A 19,657-nucleotide genomic window follows, 5' to 3' on the forward strand; every position below is an offset into this window, starting at 1 on the left:
GATCTTCTTCCCGACCTCTCCGCCCCCACCCCAGTCTGACCTATCACCCTCACCTTGACCTCTTTCCACCTATCACATTTCCGACGCCCCTCCCCCAAGTCCCTCCTCCCTACCTATTATCTTAGCCTGCTGGACAAACTTTCCTCATTCCTGAAGAAGGGCTTATGCCCGAAACGTCGATTCTCCTGTTCCCTGGATGCTGCCTGACCTGCTGCGCTTTTCCAGCAACACATTTTCAGCTCTGCCCTCTGAAATGGCCAAGCAAGCCATTCAATTTCAGGACAATTAGCCTGACAATAAATGCCAGCTCAGCTCACTACACCCATAAGTCATGCAAAATTGAAACAAAATATTGCAAGTCGTGTACAAGAGCACTATAAAACTAAATATGACACCAAAAGAAATAATTGGTCAGACTATCAAAAGCCTGGTCAGAGAGATAGGTTTTAAGGAATGTCTTAAAAGTAGGAAAGTGAGGAATGGATGTAATCAGATATAATGCATGTAGTCTACAGCTCAGGGCATTGGCAACTGAACACATGGCCATCAATGGTGCAGTGATTGGAATTGGGATTACTAAAGAGGTCAGAATTAGAGGAGCATGGATAATCTAGAGGCAACAAAGGACAAGAAATAACGTGGCCCTTTGAATCGATCAGACATAAGAATCCACATTGACATCTAGATGCAGAAATATAAATAAAAGAGTAAATTTAAATCATTGTACAGAAACCAAAATAAAGATGGGGAAAGAACAATAAGATTAAGAGATCAGAAGAGACAGGCAGAAAAATTAAAACAAAATTTTGAAGATAACCTTCACACCAATTAAATTCTCAAGTTTCATTGGTGACCGTTTTATTAGATTCTCACAAATTATCAGATTTATCACATTCATAATACAGATACAAACCTTATCCTTGGCCTGGTGAGTTTTGAGAAGATTTGTTGCTCAGGTTGAGGTTCTGAATGTAAGTTTGCTCAATGAGCTAGAGGGTTCATTTTCTATTTTAAATAGAAAGCGGGTCACTAACACCAGTGCTTTAACAGAGGCTCACTGATGATGTTACCTAGTATGGTGACAAAATGTCTGGAAATGAACCCTCCAACTCAGCGAGCAAACTTACATCCTTATTCTTGTCTTTCAGTTCAAATAAACATTTATAGCCAGGGTTCCATGCTGAAAGATCTTGTGGCTTGTTTACAGCAGATGAAAACTGAATTGCATGTGTGTATTGCCTTCCCTGGTGAAAACAGTATCCAAAATTCTGTCTTAGCTTGTATTTAGAATGGTCACTTAAGCAAGGAACCAAAGGCTCAACAAAACAGCAATGCCTTCAGGAGTGGAGTGAAAGGGAACAGATACAAAATACGTTTAGTCCCAATATCTATATAGTGCCACTAACATTGCAAAATATTTCAATGACGACAGTCAAGAAAATAGGCACTGAGCCAGCAGCCTCAAACACCTGTATTGTAACAAATTATTGCAATATACAAAAAAGTGTTGACTTATGAAAATTAGTTCAATACCCTAAAATCCTAAACTCCTAAGTTATAAATTGCAAGATCTCAAAATACTACACAAAACAATTATGGACATCAAGTAGCAGAGGCTGAACTACTTCCAGATGAAACTAAAAAACAGGCTTCTATAGCCAAGTCTGATTCCATGATTTTCCTAAATTTTCAAAAGAGGTGATAGAACAATACAATAATGATATTAGACTGGGCTATTGACTAAGAATGAACTTGAATTTCATGATCTCAAGGCTCTACATAACATCATTTCCTTCACAGGCAGTGTTTGTCCGCGATCGGTTGTTGCTAGTGTTGCTTACCATCAATGCCACCATTCAAGCCAGGGTTGAACTTAACTCCTACTCAGCCTTAAAAGGCCAGTAACTGGATTCAATATTGTTCATGTTGTATTGCACTTGGAGCGATCCAGCCAAAAAGATGGTATTTGTACAACCATCCAGAGACTGTTTGTTTATTTGGGAACAGTAATTCCCAAATCTTCCCTCACTATTTTGAGGCTTGAAAATTGCCACCATACCTTGTGAAAACTGGGTAAGTGGTGGCAGAGGGGGAGACAGTGTGGGAGTGGACCTAATAGAGGGCAGCACAGCTGTTATAGCTCAGACAGAGTTCCACAGTGGCCATGGCTGCCTCTGATGCTGCAACTCCCATCATTTTAGCTCACACCCCTACTTAAGCTCCTGATTCTCACTTTGAGAAGCCCTGCTCTCGGGACTAGGGACATCATCAATATGTCGTGTTAATTGAGAAGGAGGAGCTGGAGAAGGGAGAAGACAATTATGGTAAGAAATAAAATGCCAAAAGCATTATGAATGCATACCTCTAACAATGATTTATTATTTAAACAAAAGAGGATATGTTAGAGTGGATTTTCCAAGTCCTTGTGGCAAAATACATCACCCATCGTTAATACAAATCTGAAAACCTATCCTGGAATCATTTTACAGATTGTTGTTCAAACTTGGCTGAGGGCCCAATCTCAGTAATGGCACAGCTGTGCAATAGATCTCTTCATGTCTGGAATCCACGTTAAGTGCATATTCCACATGCGATTCATATTACTTCATATGCTTGCATACAAGATTACTTTTAGCCTGAAACAAAGAACTGCGTTTTTAGAGCAAGGGGGAAATGTTCAAGTAGAAATCAGACTGCAATTCATTGCAGACAATACAGAAACCCATTGGTCCCACCTATTCTCGACCTTCTTGGACCATTTGATTGATTCCCTACATTGTGGAAACAGGCCCTTCGGCCCAACAAGTCCACACTGACCCTCCGAAGAGCAACCCACCCAGACCCATTCCCCTACACCTAACACTATGGGCAATTGAGCATGACCAATTCACCTAACCTGCACATCTTTAGACTGTGGGAGGAAACCAGAGCATCCGGAGGAAAGCCACACAGACACGGGGAGAATGTGCAAACTCCACACAGACAATTGCCCCCGAAGCGGGAGTTGAACCTGAGTCCCAGGCACTGTGAGGCAGCAATGTTAACCACTGAGCCACCGTGCCGCCCCTTTCTTTTTCGATAACTTCCAGCTCCCACTCTCTGACACTCCACACATTGTATTAATTCTCAGTAATCACAAAGTACTAACAGCTTATGAATTGTCATTCATACACCAGTGCATTTGGTATTACAATAAATTTGGCATAAGTATAAATGTGATAGGGAGGATGTTGGGCAGATGCACATCACAATCAGCCTGAGTGGAGCCAACATTATTTGGAAAACTGTATTGCCACAATTCTACAGTATGTTCTGGCTCTGTGAGGCTTGGTGATGGCTCTTACAGGTTTAGTATGTTTAGAGTATGTATTATCTAAAGCTCCATCTTCTGGAAAAGTTTAATGACAGAATCTTGTCTGTTCATGTACACCCAGTGACTAGAATAGTTTTTCTTAGTGAAGATCGAATTAAATGTAATCATTATGAGAGTCTTTTTTTGAGATCATTAACATTTTTGAGTAATTATGCTTTGCACAAAGTAAAATAGATTTCAATTGGTTGGGTGTAAAGTAGGTAAAACTGGAAAAATAAATTGGTCACTGCAAATTTCATTCTCTAGTATTGTATCCATATTATGGATATGTTTTGTATGCTGGCAGAACACCTCAACTTTTCGATTGTATTAAAATTGGATTTAAATTTATATAATTATGTTGACTTCAGAGGGGCACTGACAAGTTGGCCATGTGGGTAGACACGTGACAGATGAATTTTAATGCAGAGCAATGTGAGGTAATGCATGTTAGTATAAGAAACAAGAAGAGACAATACAGGCTGAATGTTACAATTTTGATGGGAATACAGGAATAGAGGGACCTCAGAGTTCACATGCATAAGTCTCTGAAGGTGGTCAGGCAAATTTAAACAGTGTTAAGACAGCTTATGTAATCCTTGGATTTATAAATAGAGGCATGGAGTACAAAAGCAAGGAAATGATGCTACACCTCTAGGAATTATTGGTCAGACCACATTTGGAGTGTTGTGTTCAGTTCTGGGCACTTTATTTAAGGAAAAATGTTAAAAGTCTGAAGAGTGTGCAAAGGAGAGTTACTAGAATGATACCAAGCATGAGGGATGTTAGAGCAGAAATTGAGGACTGCAGATGCTGGAGATCAGAGCTGAAAACGTGTTGCTGGAAAAGCGCAGCAGGTCAGGCAGCATCCAAGGAGCAGGAGAATCGACGTTTCGGGCATGAGCCCTTCTTCAGGAATGTTAGATACAAGGGAAGATTTGGAAAATTTGGCATATTCGCCTCAGAGTAGAGATTAGGAAGTGACTTTTTGCAGTGTTTTGACAATATTGTCAGAGTAAAGAAGGATATTCTATTTCCACTAGTTGGTATGCCAGTAATTCGGGGTCACAATTTCAAGATTGTTAGCAAGAGAGCTAGGAGTGACATGAAGAGAAATTCCTTTACTTGGAGAGTTGTCAGGATTTGGAATGCGCTGTATGGGTGAGTGGTAGAAGTGGATTCCATAGGAGGTCTCAAATGAGAGCTGGATAAATACTTGAAACGGACAAATTTGAAGGGCTACAGAGATCGGACTAGTTGGGTATCATTTGGAAGTTGGTACTGATGCAGTGGGGTCAAAAAGCCTACTACTGTACTGTAAAATCTGATGATTCTACATGTAACTTATCCTGCAGGCTAACTCGCCCATGCTGACCGAGTATCCTAAACCGGACTAGCCCCATTTGCCCGTATTTGGCTGATATACCTTTAAAACTTCCTTATCTATGTACCTGTCCATACCTGATTGGGGTGTACATATGTAATTACTAGCAGCTGTAATAAAGGATTCTCTGCAATCTTGATTACCAGGAGACTCACGTTCCATACTTATATTATAGGAGCTAACATAAGTATCACAGCACATCACACTGCATCACATCAGCTGTGACACCCTGAAGGATTTTACAAATCAATTAAATAGCTTTGAAGCGTAGGCACTGTTGTGGTATAGGGAAACACAGGAACCAATTTGTACATACCATACATATTCGAGTAATAGTCAAATTTGTTTGACTACTTTTTAAGGTTAAATTTTGGGGGTCAACTATCACATGGATACTATTTTTGAGGGGCTGAAATTGATGCCTGTCAAAATTCATACATTATCATTAGCAGAAGCCCAACTAATCTCTACATGAATAAAGAAAAATAAACAATGAAATATGGTAATTCTGACAATCCAGAGTGGAACACAACAGTCAATGGACAGGAAGACTGGGAGCAGAGCGGAACAACCAGCAGACTGGAAATCTGGAGCGGAACATGATAGCTGGCACACTGACTCATAAACATTGCTCTGTTATCTGTGAAGAACTAGGGTTGACTTTTACAGGAAATAATCAACCCCCTATTTTTGGCCAAATAATCTGGAATTTTCCATATACAGAGGAACCTCAATTATCTGAAAGACACAGGTGGGGAAATTTCGTTTGGTTAATCGAATGCCGGATAACATAGTTAGCCGAGCATCGGGACCTCGTGATCTTGTTCGAATAATCCAAAATTCAGTTAATCGAATGTCGGATAATCGAGGTTCCTCAGTATGTGGAAAATTCCAGATTATTTGGCCAAAAATAGTGGGTCGACTCTCACATGAGATTGACTATTACTCAAGTATAATAAGACAACACAAACAGCAATCCATTCAAAAACCAGATAATTGGTGTAATAGCAATAACAATCAAAATTTTTATTACAAAATTGAACGAGGATTTAATATTGGCCAGGACACCATTGACAATGCCCTTGCTCCTCTTCAAAATATTTCAGAGAACTTTAGACACCCACTGGACAGAATAGCCCCAGCTAACAACTCATCCAAACAACTGCACCTCAAGCACTGCAGCATTCCTTCAGCACTGCAGCATTCCTTCAGTACTGCACTGGGGTCATGACTCAGCTTTTTACATATGTACTGGAGTGACCAAAAATAAAGTTTACAAACTCAGACACCTTCTCAACAATTAATTAGGTAAGTTTATACATGAAGAAATTGTGAAGACACAGCAAGAAAATAGGAACATGAAAAAGTATTTTTCTTTAAAGTTACCACTAATATTTAATGTAAAATTCCCACCAACTAGTATTTTATGTCTACAAAAGATTATTGACTTCAGAATATTTAAAAAGCTTTAATTTTTTATGCCAATACTGGGTTTGATAAAGAAGCTTTGAACATATATTTTTATTAAATAAACCTTCCAGCATTTTTAAAAATAGGATAATTATTGCTGTTTCTGGGTAATAAAAAATCATTGTTATCTTGGCTATAGTGTCAGCTTTCCATGTGAGTGCCCAATATTTGAACATTCCTATATCATCACTAGAGATGAACATTTCAACAATCACCTTTTAAAAAGTTCAGGAGGCAAAACAGTTCCATCATTTAGGAAAAATAAAATAGTGTGCGTAAGCTGGAAATCTGAAATAAAAACAGAAAAGTCTGGAAATGCACAATGGATCAGGTGGTATATGTGGAGTGTGAAACTGTATTTCAGGCTTAAAATGCTACTTCTGTTTTCCTCTCAGTAAAGATGCTGCAAGACCAATGGAGTATTTCCAACATTTTCTACTTTATTTCAGCTTTGTTATTTGTTTATTTTGATAAATTTAGCAGGATAGATGTATCATCATATGATATACACAAACACATAAATGAACAATGCAACATTTAAAAGTTGGCTTGCAGCACCTAATTATTACCTTAGTACTTCACGGATATTGCTGGAATACTGAAAACAACAAGGAACATGGCACAGCCATGTACACAGCACAATTGCCCATGTACATAAATGAAGAACAGAAAACAGGCAATTTTGTTTTGCAGAATGAGAACTGAAGCACTTAGTTAAGTTGAGAATAGTACAACTAAATGAAAGAGGCACCATATTTTGTCAAGTTAATTTCCTCTTCAGCCAGCCAAAAGGAGAGACATTGAATTTAATTTCCTGGTTTCAGAAATTTTCCTTTACTTACAGCTGCCTGAAAGCTCATTAATCAATACAGGTAAATGCACAATAGCACTTCATTCTAATTGCTTTTTTCAAACTGTGTAATAATACAATTTCAATGTTAGCTTACATTGAAATTAAATATTGTATGGAATAAGTGGCCACCACTATGCAGACATACAAGATTGGAGGCTAACAAACCTTTTAAAAGACTACTGTACTTGGTGTAACAGTGTTTTTAAAAGACTATTCTATGTTTTAAGAATAGCAAACATCCAATTTTCATCAAAGATTACTCAAGTCCTGCATATAGAGCGCACCATGAAAATATTTTGTGTTAAAAGTTTTGTGTTAGCTATCAATTTTTCTTTTGTAAAATGTTTCTGCACTTCTTAAAGGAGAAAATAACCAGATACCAAACAAAAAGTGATGAAAAGAATAGTGGTGGTTACTGAAACTAGATTTGTGTGTAGTAAGGGAAAACAAATTTAGAATGAGTGTTCTTGAAGGATGAGCCGAAATTATTGATGATTTTGCTGCAGAAAGTCAAGATTGAGGATAGTAGTGATGGAGGCAAGAATATTAAATGCTACATACAACTGCTCCTTCCAAATTAACCTGACAACATGCACAGGTTTGAACCTCAGACGTACACTTTCATGGAAGATGGCTCTTTTTACCTCTGTAAAACCTTTCAATTTGGTAACAGGAAATCTCAAGTTACGATATAAATAGTGAACTAATGGTGTCCACCATGTCAAAACCTTTCCACAGCTGCTTAGAAACTGCTTCACAGCAGTACCAAACAACTTGTTTCAGCACTGACAGGAGCCTCATTGGCTGCCAGTCCCATTGGACTCCTCTTACAGTATTCTATTGATCAAACTGAATGCTAACTGAATCATCTATATCTCAGGTTTCAATGGATTAACATCTCCCTGCCCAAAAATGTAGCTACTCATTTAAAGGTTTACGATAATCGGAATTATTGTATTCGTTAATTAATATCACTGAACAGTCAGTTGCACTAAATACCAATAGCAAATAATGATGGTATACGTTGGGTGGAGGATTGTGGCCTGAACTGACTACGTTGAACAGAGACCCTCCTAAGAGTTTACCTCTGCTTCACTGTTGCATCATGTTGGTCCAATCCAAGTTTCAGTTGCACTAACATGATAATTTCAGTATTGGTGGAAAGTAAAACCACTTTGCACTGACACTATAATTGCAATATAAACTTAATATTAGTGACAAGGCAGTCACTTTTACTGTAACGCACCAATTTTAAAAGTTTGAAAACATCCATTATATAATATCTGCATGATGGTATATAATTTCTGATTTTATTTTTGTTGCCAATACAATGACCTCATTCAATATTGATATTATTTATCAGTACAATGACCTCATTCAATATTGACATATTAGAACAAAGACCAAAGAAAATTTACAGCCCAGGAACAGACCCTTCGGCCCTCCAAGCCTGAGCCGATCCAAATCTACTGTCTAAACCTGTCACCCAATTCCTAAGCATTTGTATCCCTCTGCTCCCCACCTACTCATGCATCTGTCCAGATGCATCTTAAATGAATCTACCGTGCCTGTCTCTAGCACCTCTGCTGGCAACGCGTTCCAAATGCCCACAACCCTCTGTGTGAAGTATTTGCCGCGTGTATCCCCCTTAACTTTCCACCTCTCACCTTGAAAGTATGACCTCTCGTTATTGAATCCTTCACCCTGGGAAAAAGCTCATCTCTATCCACCCTGTCTATACCCTTCATGATTTTGTAAACCTTAATCAGGTCCCCCCTCAATCTCCTTTTTTCTAGTGAAAATAAACCTAACCTACTCAACCTCTCTTCATAGCTAGCACCTTCCTTACCAGGCAACATCCTCATCAACCTTCTCTGCACCCTCTACAAAGTGTCCACATCCTTTTGGTAATGTGGCAACAGAACTGTACACAGTATTCTAAATGCGGCCAAACCAATGTCTTGTACAATTTTAACATGACTTGCCAGTTGTCTTGGTGCATATAGGCACCAACGATAGAAGTAGAAAGCGAGATGAGGTCCTGAAAGAAGAATTCAGAGAGCTAGGACAGAAGTTAAAGGGGAGGGCCTTAAAGGTAGTGATCTCGGGATTACTACCAGTGCCACGAGCTAGCCAGTGTAGAAATGAAAAAATAGGCAGGACGGACACGTGGCTTGAGGGATGGTGTAGGAGGGAGGGGTTCAGATTTGTTGGACATTGGGTTCTGGGGAAGGTGGGACTATTACAAAAGGGACGGTCTACATCTGAACCAGACTGGAACCAATATCCTTGAGGGAGTTTTTGCTACTGCTGTTGGGGAGGTTTTAAACTAATGTGGCAGGGGACTGAGAACCAGAAGAGAAGACAAGTAGGCAGTGAGGTGGAGACTGGAGACTGTAAGAATTATGAAGATAGCATTAATATAGGGAAGAATAGGCAGAGAGCAGGTGAGCGCAAAAGAACTGGTGGCCTGAAATGCATCTACTTTAATGCAAGGAGTACAGTGTGTAAGGCAGATGATCTTAGGGCTTGGATTGGTGCCTGGGAATATGACATTATTGCCATCACAGAGACTTGGTTGAAGGAAGGGCATGATGATTGGCATCTAGATGTTCCAGAATATAGATGCTTCAGACAGGACAGGGAGGGAAGTAAAAGAGGGGGTGGAGTTGCATTGCTGATCAGGGACGATATCATGGCTGTGCTAAAGGAGGACACTATGGCAGTCTTGGGTAGTGAGGCATTATGGGTGGAGCTGAGAAATAAGAAAGGTACAGTTACATTGTTGGGGCTGTATTACAGACCACCCAACAGTGAGCGTGAGGTAGAAGAACAAATAGGTAAACAGATTATGAATAGATGTAGAGGCAATAGGGTAGTGGAGATGGGAGATTTTAATTTTCCCAACATTGACTGGGATACACTTAGCATCAGAGGTCTGGATGGAGTAGAATCTGTACGAAGTGTCCAGAAGAGTTTTCTAGAGCAGTATGTCAATCGTCCGACGAGGGTAGGGGCCATATTGGACCTGGTACTGGGGAACGAGCCAGGACAAGTGGTAGACGTTGCGGTGGAGGGTTTCTTTGGGAACAGTAACCACAATTCTGTACGTTTTAGAAGTCTCATAGATAAAGAAGAGAGTGGTCCGAAGGGAAGAGTACTAAACTGGGCCAAGGCCAATTATATCAAAATTAGGCAGGAGCTGGAAAATGTGGATTGGACACAGCTATTTGAAGGGAAGTCCACATTTGAGGTGTGGGAGGCTTTCAAAGATAGGTTAACAGTAGTGCAGGATAAGCATGTCGCGTTGAAAGCAAAGGATAGCAAGGGCAAGATTCGTGAACTGTGGATGACAGGAGAAATTGTACGACCAGCCAAGAGGAAAAGGAAAGCGTACATAAAGTCTTGGCAGCTAAGAACAGAACGGGCCCAGGAGGAATATCAGAAGAGTAGGACAAGTCTTAAACAAGGAATCAAGCGGGCTAAAAGGGATCATGAAATAGCTCTAGCAAGCAGAATTAAGGAAAATCCCAAAGCATTTTATTCTTATATAAGAAGTAAGCAGGTAACTAGAGAAAGGATTGGTCCACTAAACGATAATGAAGGAAGTTTTTTTGCCGAACCTGAGAGAATGGGTGAGATTCTGAATGATTATTTTGCATCAGTGTTCACTGAGGAGAGGAACATAATGAATCTTGAGATTAGATATAGAAGTTTGATTAGTCTGGATCATGTTGGCATAAGTAGGGAAGATGTGTTGGGTATGCTAGAGGTTATTAAGGTGGAGAAATCCCCAGGACCGGATGGGATCTATCCCAGGTTGCTGATGGAGGCGAGAGAGGAAATAGCTGGGGCCCTGACAGATATCTTTGTGGCATCCTTAAATATTAGAAAAAACAATTTTGCAAACTGTCTACAAAACCATAAATTGTTAATTCAGCCAGTGGCTCTGTTAGTGAGTGAAGTGTCCTGCAATATTTCTGGTTCTTGGCAACCAATGTTCTTTGTGCAGTTCACTTTGCACGAGATCCATTTTAAACTGTGATTCTAATGAATCTGATACCTGCCAGATACAATCAGCCAGCATATCCAACAACTGTTATGGAAGGTATGTGGGGAAAGATGGAGAAAAAAAAGTGATGGTTATGACAAGGCTTGGCTGTGATAAACCCATAGTTGAACATCTTTTCGATACAAATTTGCCCAAGATTCACAAGTTATGCAAAAGTTTCTGTTTTCTGGAGCAGGGGCCCCATTAGCTCAGTTGGCTGGACTGCTGTGTTGTGATGTAGAGTGGTGCCAACAACAGATTCAATCCTGCACTGCATGAGACTATCATGAAGGACTCTCCTCTTAGTGTCTTCCCTCACCTAAGATGTGGTAATCCTCCAGTTGCCTCTCTCTAATGAGGCAGCAGCCCTATTTTCTGTAAGACTATGCTAACATTACACCCGAGGTCATTTTCAGGTCCAGAGGTATTGGTAGTAACGATGGTTAGTAAAGTTGGAAGCACAAAAATTCAATTATTTTAATCAAAAATAATGCTGTGAGAGTAGGTATTAAGTAGCATCAAAGAAGAGAATTATTTCACCAAAATTGTTCACAGAAGTGAATCAAGAAAAATGAAAACATTGAGAGCAACTGGGTCCCTCAAAAGACGCTGCAGATTACTTCAATGCAAATCCAGTCACTGTTTCTTTTTAGATCTGCTGAATGTTTGGGAAATTTTCAACAACAGCTTTAAGAAACAAACTACTGCCACTTTAATATCATACGCTTTGAGTATTCAGCCCATGATAATATGTTCTCAGTTCCAACATTAAAACATGTTTCAACAGTAAAAGACCCATAAATATTAGCTTTTATATTATTTCTTATAAAACAAATAATTGATGTTTGTGAAAACTAAGAATCCAAGTTATTTGAGGGAAAAAACTTCAACAATTCTAGCTATCTCGAACAACATTCTATTCACATATAGAATGTAGCTACTTCAGAATCTCTGGCCACTTTCCAGAGATAATTCGAGAGGTGATTTTTATGAGCAGACAGCAGTTAAAAATCACCCAAGGGGACTTAGCAGCGCTTTCCCTAAAGGTTCTGATTTTAAACTGCTCTTTCAAACATTTAAGAAAGAATCTCTAGAAAACTTTGGGATCAATGTGCAAATCAGACTCCAGTTACTTTATTGGGCCTGTCAGCTGTTTTCACCAGGGGGTCTTGGGGAAACAGTTGTGGCTTTCCTACATGGGTCCTACAGAAACAAATTCTTGCTGTTTAGCATATTGTTTGTGAACACTGGACGTATTAAAAGTACTTTACAGCCAACTAAGTACTTTCCTGAAGCATTGTATTTGAAATAATGTAGGATTCATGGCAGCCAATATGTACCCAGCAAACTCAGACAAATAGCAATGCCATTCTAATCAGATTAATATTGGCCAGGACACCGGTGATAAGTTTCTTCCTCAAACTGATGCCATTGTTTTTTTAAAATATTCACACAAGCTGATAGATGATATCTCAGTTTAGCATCTCATCCAAAAGGTGACATCTCCAGCAGAGGAGTACTCCCTCAGCACTGTCCTGAAGGTCAGTCTTGATTTTTGTGTCCAGGTCCTGGAAGTTACAACCTCAGAAGTGAGGGTACCACCAACTGAGCCATGGCTTGGCCCTAAAAGTTATTGTTTTATTTTACTTTACTTTATTTTTAGGGCCAGGAAAAATTGTTTCACGAGAAGAATATTCTGTTCATTAATGAGCAAGTTAAACAACCTAATTTTTTCTCGCAAAAACAAAATAATCCTTTGATTACAAATGGCAAATAGAATTTATAGAATATTATAGTGAATAAATGTTTTAATATTTTGCATCCTTTAAACAATGGTTATTTATGGATGTTTAGAAATCACTATGGCAGATCTCAAAGCTTCATAAACAGTTAATCCAGTTAATAAACAGTAATGTATGGCAGCACAATATTAAAGCTTCAAAATTACTCCCTTGAATCTGCTTTGTGCACTTTACAGTTTGAGATGGTTTCACTATTCTTGTGGACATTATGGCATGTATTGAGTATGGATTGTAAACAAATGACTCACCTAATATAGAATTACAAATGCCATAATTACTGCAAGGTTATTGACTGAAAGCTTGTTATTAATTGCTCAAAAAAACTATTTATATATTTTCTTGTCTGACATCCTTGCCTAAATTATTTTACTCCTCTAACCTATGCCCCGAGTCTTCACCCCACCACTTCATTTAGCTAAAACTTCAGCCAATTGCTGCTCCCTTGTTGTCAGTCTTAAAATCCTGAAATAAACTATCTAATCCACCATTTTCCATTCCACTTTATCCCTTTGCTTTTTTTTAAGTGCAAAATGTTATATCTGTGCATATTCCCTTTAAATTTCTATGCCTATAGATAAAAGACAACTGCCTTTATTGACTTGCCATACTATTATTGCACCCTTTTCTTCTATGATCACTTCTGGCAAGAGGTATCTTTACAGCATGATAGGTTTTTGTAGATAGTTTCCAATATCAATGTGGACAGAATGCATGACTTTAAGAGAAAAATCAATGTACATCGATTGTCAAAGCCTCGAGATGAACCAGGGACCCTTAGTTGCTCTGCTAACTAAGCTATTCTAGCTACTTCTAAAAAATTACTTTTAACCAAACTATTTCGACATGAGACACCTCCAGTGCTTTTGGGACTTGAACTTTCTGTGCCAGGCACTACTATTGTGCCATCAGGCCATTTAGGCTCAAATTGGCAATATATATATGCAAAAAGCAATTTACAATTAAAATATAAAAAATAGGACAGATTTTATAACCTCCTGCCCTCTAATTCTAAATGTGATTTTGACTGCAAAATCTCCATTATATACCAGATGCTCACAGCATGTAAGCTGAAGAAAAGCTTGTTTTTGAAATTCAATACAGTAGGCTTGACCTAAATATATAAATGAAATAAAAGTAATAACTATTGGGTCAGTTACTTGATTCTAACAAAATAAATTTAGTTGCAATGGGAGAGGAGAAACATACATCAGCAATATTTGTGAGGAAATAATTCCATTGGGTGTGGGGGAGAGAAAGAAAATAAATGAACCAATCTCTAGAGGAGTGTATCAAATTTAAAGGAAGATTAAGTTAGAAAGACTAATTTGAGATCACAGGGTTTCGCCTCATTCAGCTTTTTAAGCAGATGTAAAAGACAAAAGGATAACTAAAATAATAATCAATCACATGGTCAGAATATAATCACAAAACAGAAACAGATAAATGCTTACATAGCATTTGACAAAACTTAATACCTTAACATACTTTTAGTCAAAAAGACCAAAGGCACACAGGAACAAGACACAGGATCAGAAGTCCAAATTTCATTTCCATTGCAAGGTCAGGATATGCATGAAACTCACATCATTATGGCACATACTGTAAGTAATATGTGCACTAACTTCACTGATGTGACTGATCTGAAAAAAATTAAGTGATTGCATTTTCCACAAAATGAAACCCACCGACTTCAAAATAACTTTGTAGGCTGTCAAAGATTTTGGGTCAGTATCAGAAATATTAATCCCTTGTAGTGGTACTAATTTTCTGACTTTGCACTAGTGATAATCTTTAAATAAGCGGCAGCTAACTTAGTCAATGTATTTGCACTGTCTGCAACTCAATTTAGCTGTGAGAAATTTTACATATTTAACCAATCCTCAAGTTGGCAACTCTTGGTGGATGGTAAATCCTTTGGCAGTCAGGTAAACAGTTACTATTTTGCTTTCACAGGTGACAAGAAGTTGAGCACTGTTTAGAAATGACTAGCTTACCAACCAATGGGTTTCCATCGGCTTATTTTCGAGTTCACTGAAAAAAGGCTTATGAAAACACTGCTGTTGTAGAGAAAGAAATGTGGTATATATCAGTAAGCCCATTATACTATGTTCTCAGTTCCAACAGTAAAACATGTTTCAACTGTAAAAGACCCACTTCTAGTTTAAAATATCCTACAACCTTTTAGACATTCTGAAATGTGGTCCATCAGCCAAATTGTGCACCTAAAACTATACCCTCACTGGCAATGTTACTACTTGTCAATTTCAAGTAGTACTGTGCATCTGATCACACAGGAGAAAATTCCACAATCAATGCTTAATTCATTTATTATTATCCACTTTGCACTAAATTTCAAATCCCATTTCAATTGAGCTCAATCGAACCTCCTGCTTCTTGCAATCCATATTGCTCCAAATGAGGATATGAGTTAAATAGGGTTGCCCTAAATGAGGATGAGTCAGCAGCCCTTTGGGTGTCAATTCTGAGGTTCTAAGAGCATTAGTCTACTACCACAATGCAGGTCATGGAGGCCAACAATGAACAGCTGCACATATTTATTTATTTTCTAGCCCATGTTCATAAAATTGGAATAAAAAATGCTGAAAGGTAGATTCAATCATGCCTTTTAGAGAGAATAAGACATTGTCCTGGAGGAAACATTTGCAAGGCAACTGCGATTTGGGAAAGTGACCGTGTTGTTCTTTCAGAGATGATACAAACAGATGGAATGAACTAACCTCGTTCCTGTGCTGTACGCATTCCACGCTCCTATGGCGATTTTGTTTCTTTGGTATACCTGCTATTAGGGACGGTCAGCTCTTTAGGCTAGTAGATCAAGAAAAAGAGATAGAGATCAGAGACCATGTACCAGTCTCCAGGGCTTGAAAACTATACTGGAATTTCTGGGGCTTAGGAAGGATCAGCTTGGCCTGCAGAAGGTCCGGCCTGACCAGGACAACTGCAACAAAGCATAAAGGAATATTCTAAGCCTTGTTGTCTTTTTGCCCTGGTGCATTTCTTGCAGAGGAGAGGTCTCCGTATAGATCCAGACAACGGCAGTTTGTACAGGAAGCCCTAGGAGGAGACCAAAGAGTTTATTGTATTCCTTGCCCAAGATCTTGAAGTAAAATAGGGAGTCAATCAGCCTAGTGGCATTATTGTTGGACTGCTAATCCAGGGACCCAGATAGTGGGCGGCATGGTGGCACAGTGGTTAGCACTGCTGCCTCACAGCGCCAGAGTTCAATTCCCGCCTCAGGCGACTAACTGTGTGGAGTTTGCACGTTCTCCCCGTGTCTTCGTGGGTTTCCTCCGGGTGCTCCGGTTTCCTCCCACCATCCAAAGATGTGCAGGGTCAGGTGAATTGGCCATACTAAATTGCCTGTAGTGTTAGGTAAGGGGTAAATGTAGGGGTATGGGTGGGTTTCGCTTCGGCGGGTCGGTGTGGACTTGTTGGGCCGAAGGGCCTGTTTCCACACTGTAATCTAATCTAATCTGTAATCTAATCTAATCTCATAACATTCTGGGCATCCGGGTTTGAATCCCGATGCAGCAGATGTGGAATTTGAATTCAATAAAATTCTGGAATTAAGAGTCTAATGATGACCCTGAATTCATTGTTCATTCTTGGAAAAACCCATCTGGTTCACTAATGCCCTTTAGGAAAGGAAACTGTTATCCTTACTTGATCTGGCCTACATGTGACTCCAGACCCACAGCAATGTGGTTGACTCTTAACTGCCCTCTGGGCAATTATAGATGGGCAATAGATGCTGCCTAGCAAGTGACATGCTCATCCCATGAATGAACAAAACGGGAAAATAAAAGAGAACCTTTTAGTTACTGGGTTCTATCAGAAAGTCTCAATCAACTAGGTTGGATTTACAGCAGCAGGCCTGAGAGATAAATGACTTTAGACAGCAAATCCCAGTGCTTCAACAGAAGCAGTGTACTTTGGGTGCCAAAATATAATAATTTAAACATCAACAGAATAGGAAATTCAAGTCTGTTCTGTCGTTCATAAAGTGACAGCTAATATGATTGTGGTCTTAGCTCTCATTTTCCTGGGCCATCCTATGAGAATCACACTCCCTTTGCAGCTCAAAACCCTAACTCAGTGAGAATACATAATCAATGACCCAACCTCTGTGGAAAAGAAACCCAAAGACAAATTGTGCTGTGAGAGAGGAAATTCCTCCATATCTCAGTATTAAATGAGAAATTCTGTAACCTTTTCGGGATTCCAACCCAGCCCACTCCACATGGAAAAATTCTCCCAAAGTCTTATGTATAACCTCTCATTCTACAAAACCAAAGAGAATAGGAAATCTTACTTAGTCCTTCCACATAAGACAACCCCTTTCTCAGGAATCAACAGTGAACATTCTCTGAAATACTTCCAACGCAAGTATTACCCCTCCTTAAATAAGACCAAAAACAGATGCAGTATTCTGGGTAAAAGCAAATTACTGCGGATGCTGGAATCTGAAACCAAATGAGAAAATGCTGGAAAATCTCAGCAGGTCTGGCAGCATCTGTAAGGAGAGAAAAGAGCTGACATTGAGTTTAACTGACCCTTTGTCAAAGCTAAAAGAAAGGAGAAATAGGGAGGTATTTATACTAGGCTGAGAGAAGGTGAGTCATGGCTCCAGAAGCAAGGTAGCGGGAGCATGCTGGGTCTATAACCCAGAGGTCGATGGTTGCTCAATGTCTCCTTGAGTAGCTTTCCTTTGTAATGATACTCTCTTCTGTATCTTGCCTTTGCAACTACTTCCTGAGTGTCTGAATGCCATGTAACATTCTGATACACTCGCGAAACTCACACGATTCAAGTAACATGCTTTTAAATACTTCCTATTATTCGACGCCTTAACTCCAAACTTTTCCTGTTTCTTGCAGATGTCAAGGAACGTAAGCTTCAACTTCTCATCCACACCCCTGCCCACCCTCCACCTTCCGACAGTCCCAATCCCTCGAACCCCATCTCTTCCAGCCCCAGCCCTTGCCGGGTGTTCACCATACCCGCTGACCTTCCCCTCTCTGAGGCTGAGCATGCTGTTCTCAGTAAAGGACTCAGCTTTGTACCCTTACGTTCCCACCTCAATGAATTCCGGGCTCGACATGATGCTGAGCTCTTCTTCCATTGCCTTTGCGCTCACTTCTTTGGGCAAGAGTCCTCCTCCCGCTCCACAGATCCTTTCACATCCCTCCAACATTCCACCTCTAATTGGACACCCCCGCCAGGACAACTTCCTGCCCTCAATCTTTTCAGTGACAATTGTCAACGGGACTTCGGCTGCCTTAATTTCTCTGCTCCTCTTACCCATTCCAACCTCTTTCCATCCGAACTCTCTGCCCTTCGCTCCCTTAGGTCCAACCCCAACCTTGTCATCAAACCTGCTGACAAAGGGAGTGCTGTGGTCGTCTGGTGTACTGACCTCTACCTCGCAGAGGCGGAGCGCCAACTCTCAGATTCTTCCTCCTACCTCCTCCTGGAGCATGACCACACCACTTTGCATCAAGCCATTGTCTCCAACACCGTGACTGACCTCATTTCCTCCGGATGCCTCCACCCCACAGCATCCAACCTCAGTCTCCCAAACCCGGACAGCCCGTTTCTACCTACACCCCAAAATCCACAAGAGGGACTGTCCCGGCAGGCCCATTGTGTCAGCATGCTCCTACCACACTGAATTTATTTCCTCCTACCTTGACTCCATCCTTACTCCCCTGGTTCACTCCCTCCCCACCCACATCCGGGATTCCTCTGATGCCCTGCGACATATTGACAGCTTTCAATTCGCGGGCCCAAACCACCTTCTATTCACCATGGATGTGCAATCTCTTTACACCTCCATCCCACACCAAGACGGCTTGAAAGCTCTTCGCTTCTTTCTCGAAAAGAGGTCCAGACAATCTCCATCCACCACCACTCTCCTCCGCCTGGCTGAACTTGTTCTCACTCTCAACTCATCCCATTTTCTCCAAATCAAAGATGTAGCAATGGGTACCCGCATGGGTCCTAGCTATGCCTGCCTGCTCATGGGGTACATGGAACATTTCTTTTTCCAGGCTTACCCGGGTCCCCTCCCACAACTGCTTTATCAGTACATCGATGACTATTTCGGTGCGGCTTCATGCTCTCGTCCTGACCTGGAAAAATTCATAAACTTCACTTCCAGTTTTCATCTCTCCATCACCTTCACCTGGTCCATCTCCGACACTTGCCTTCCTTTCCTTGATCTTTCTGTCTCCATTTCCGTCAATAGTCTATCCACCAATATCCATTACAAGCTCACTGACTCCCACAGCTATCTGGACTACAGCTCTTCTCACCCTACGTCCTGTAAGGACTCTATCCCTTTCTCTCAGCTCCTTCGCCTCCGCCGCATTTGTTCCGATGAGGCCACTTTCCAAAGTGGTGCTCTTAATAAGTGCTCCTTCTTCTCCAACCATGGCTTCCCACCTACAGTTGTTGACAGGGCTCTCGACAGCGTGCCATCCATCTCACGCGCCACGACCCTCACCCCCTCCCAGAACAGATAGGGTCCCTCTTGTTCTCACCATTCACCCCACCAGCCTTCACATGCAAAGAATAATCCTCCGCCATTTCCGCCAACTCCAACACGACGCCACCACTAAACACATCTTCCCTTCCCTCACAGTCTGCATTCCACAGAGATCGTTCCCTCCAGGACAACCTAGTCCACTCCTCCATCCCACCTAACACCTCTCCCATCACACAC

At 40.5% G+C, this 19,657-nt stretch overlaps 1 protein-coding gene across 5 annotated transcripts in view; it reads right to left on the reverse strand.

Annotated features, from left to right (window-relative positions):
- LOC122550838 (F-box-like/WD repeat-containing protein TBL1X) overlaps positions 1 to 19,657 on the reverse strand; it is a 399,066-nt gene that overhangs the window by 191,607 nt on the left and 187,802 nt on the right. Inside the window, exon 3 of one of the 5 annotated variants that reach the window (XM_043692157.1) lies at positions 15,651 to 15,738. The exons of 3 other annotated variants lie outside the window; for them this stretch is intronic. The gene's annotated coding sequence lies outside the window, so the exon portion shown is untranslated. Of the gene's footprint in view, positions 1 to 15,650; positions 15,739 to 19,657 lie in introns of those variants that run through there. One more of the 5 variants, XM_043692159.1, reaches the window with a different exon arrangement.

Source organism: Chiloscyllium plagiosum, chromosome 6 (genome assembly GCF_004010195.1).
Source record: "Chiloscyllium plagiosum isolate BGI_BamShark_2017 chromosome 6, ASM401019v2, whole genome shotgun sequence".
NCBI lineage: Eukaryota > Metazoa > Chordata > Chondrichthyes > Orectolobiformes > Hemiscylliidae > Chiloscyllium > Chiloscyllium plagiosum.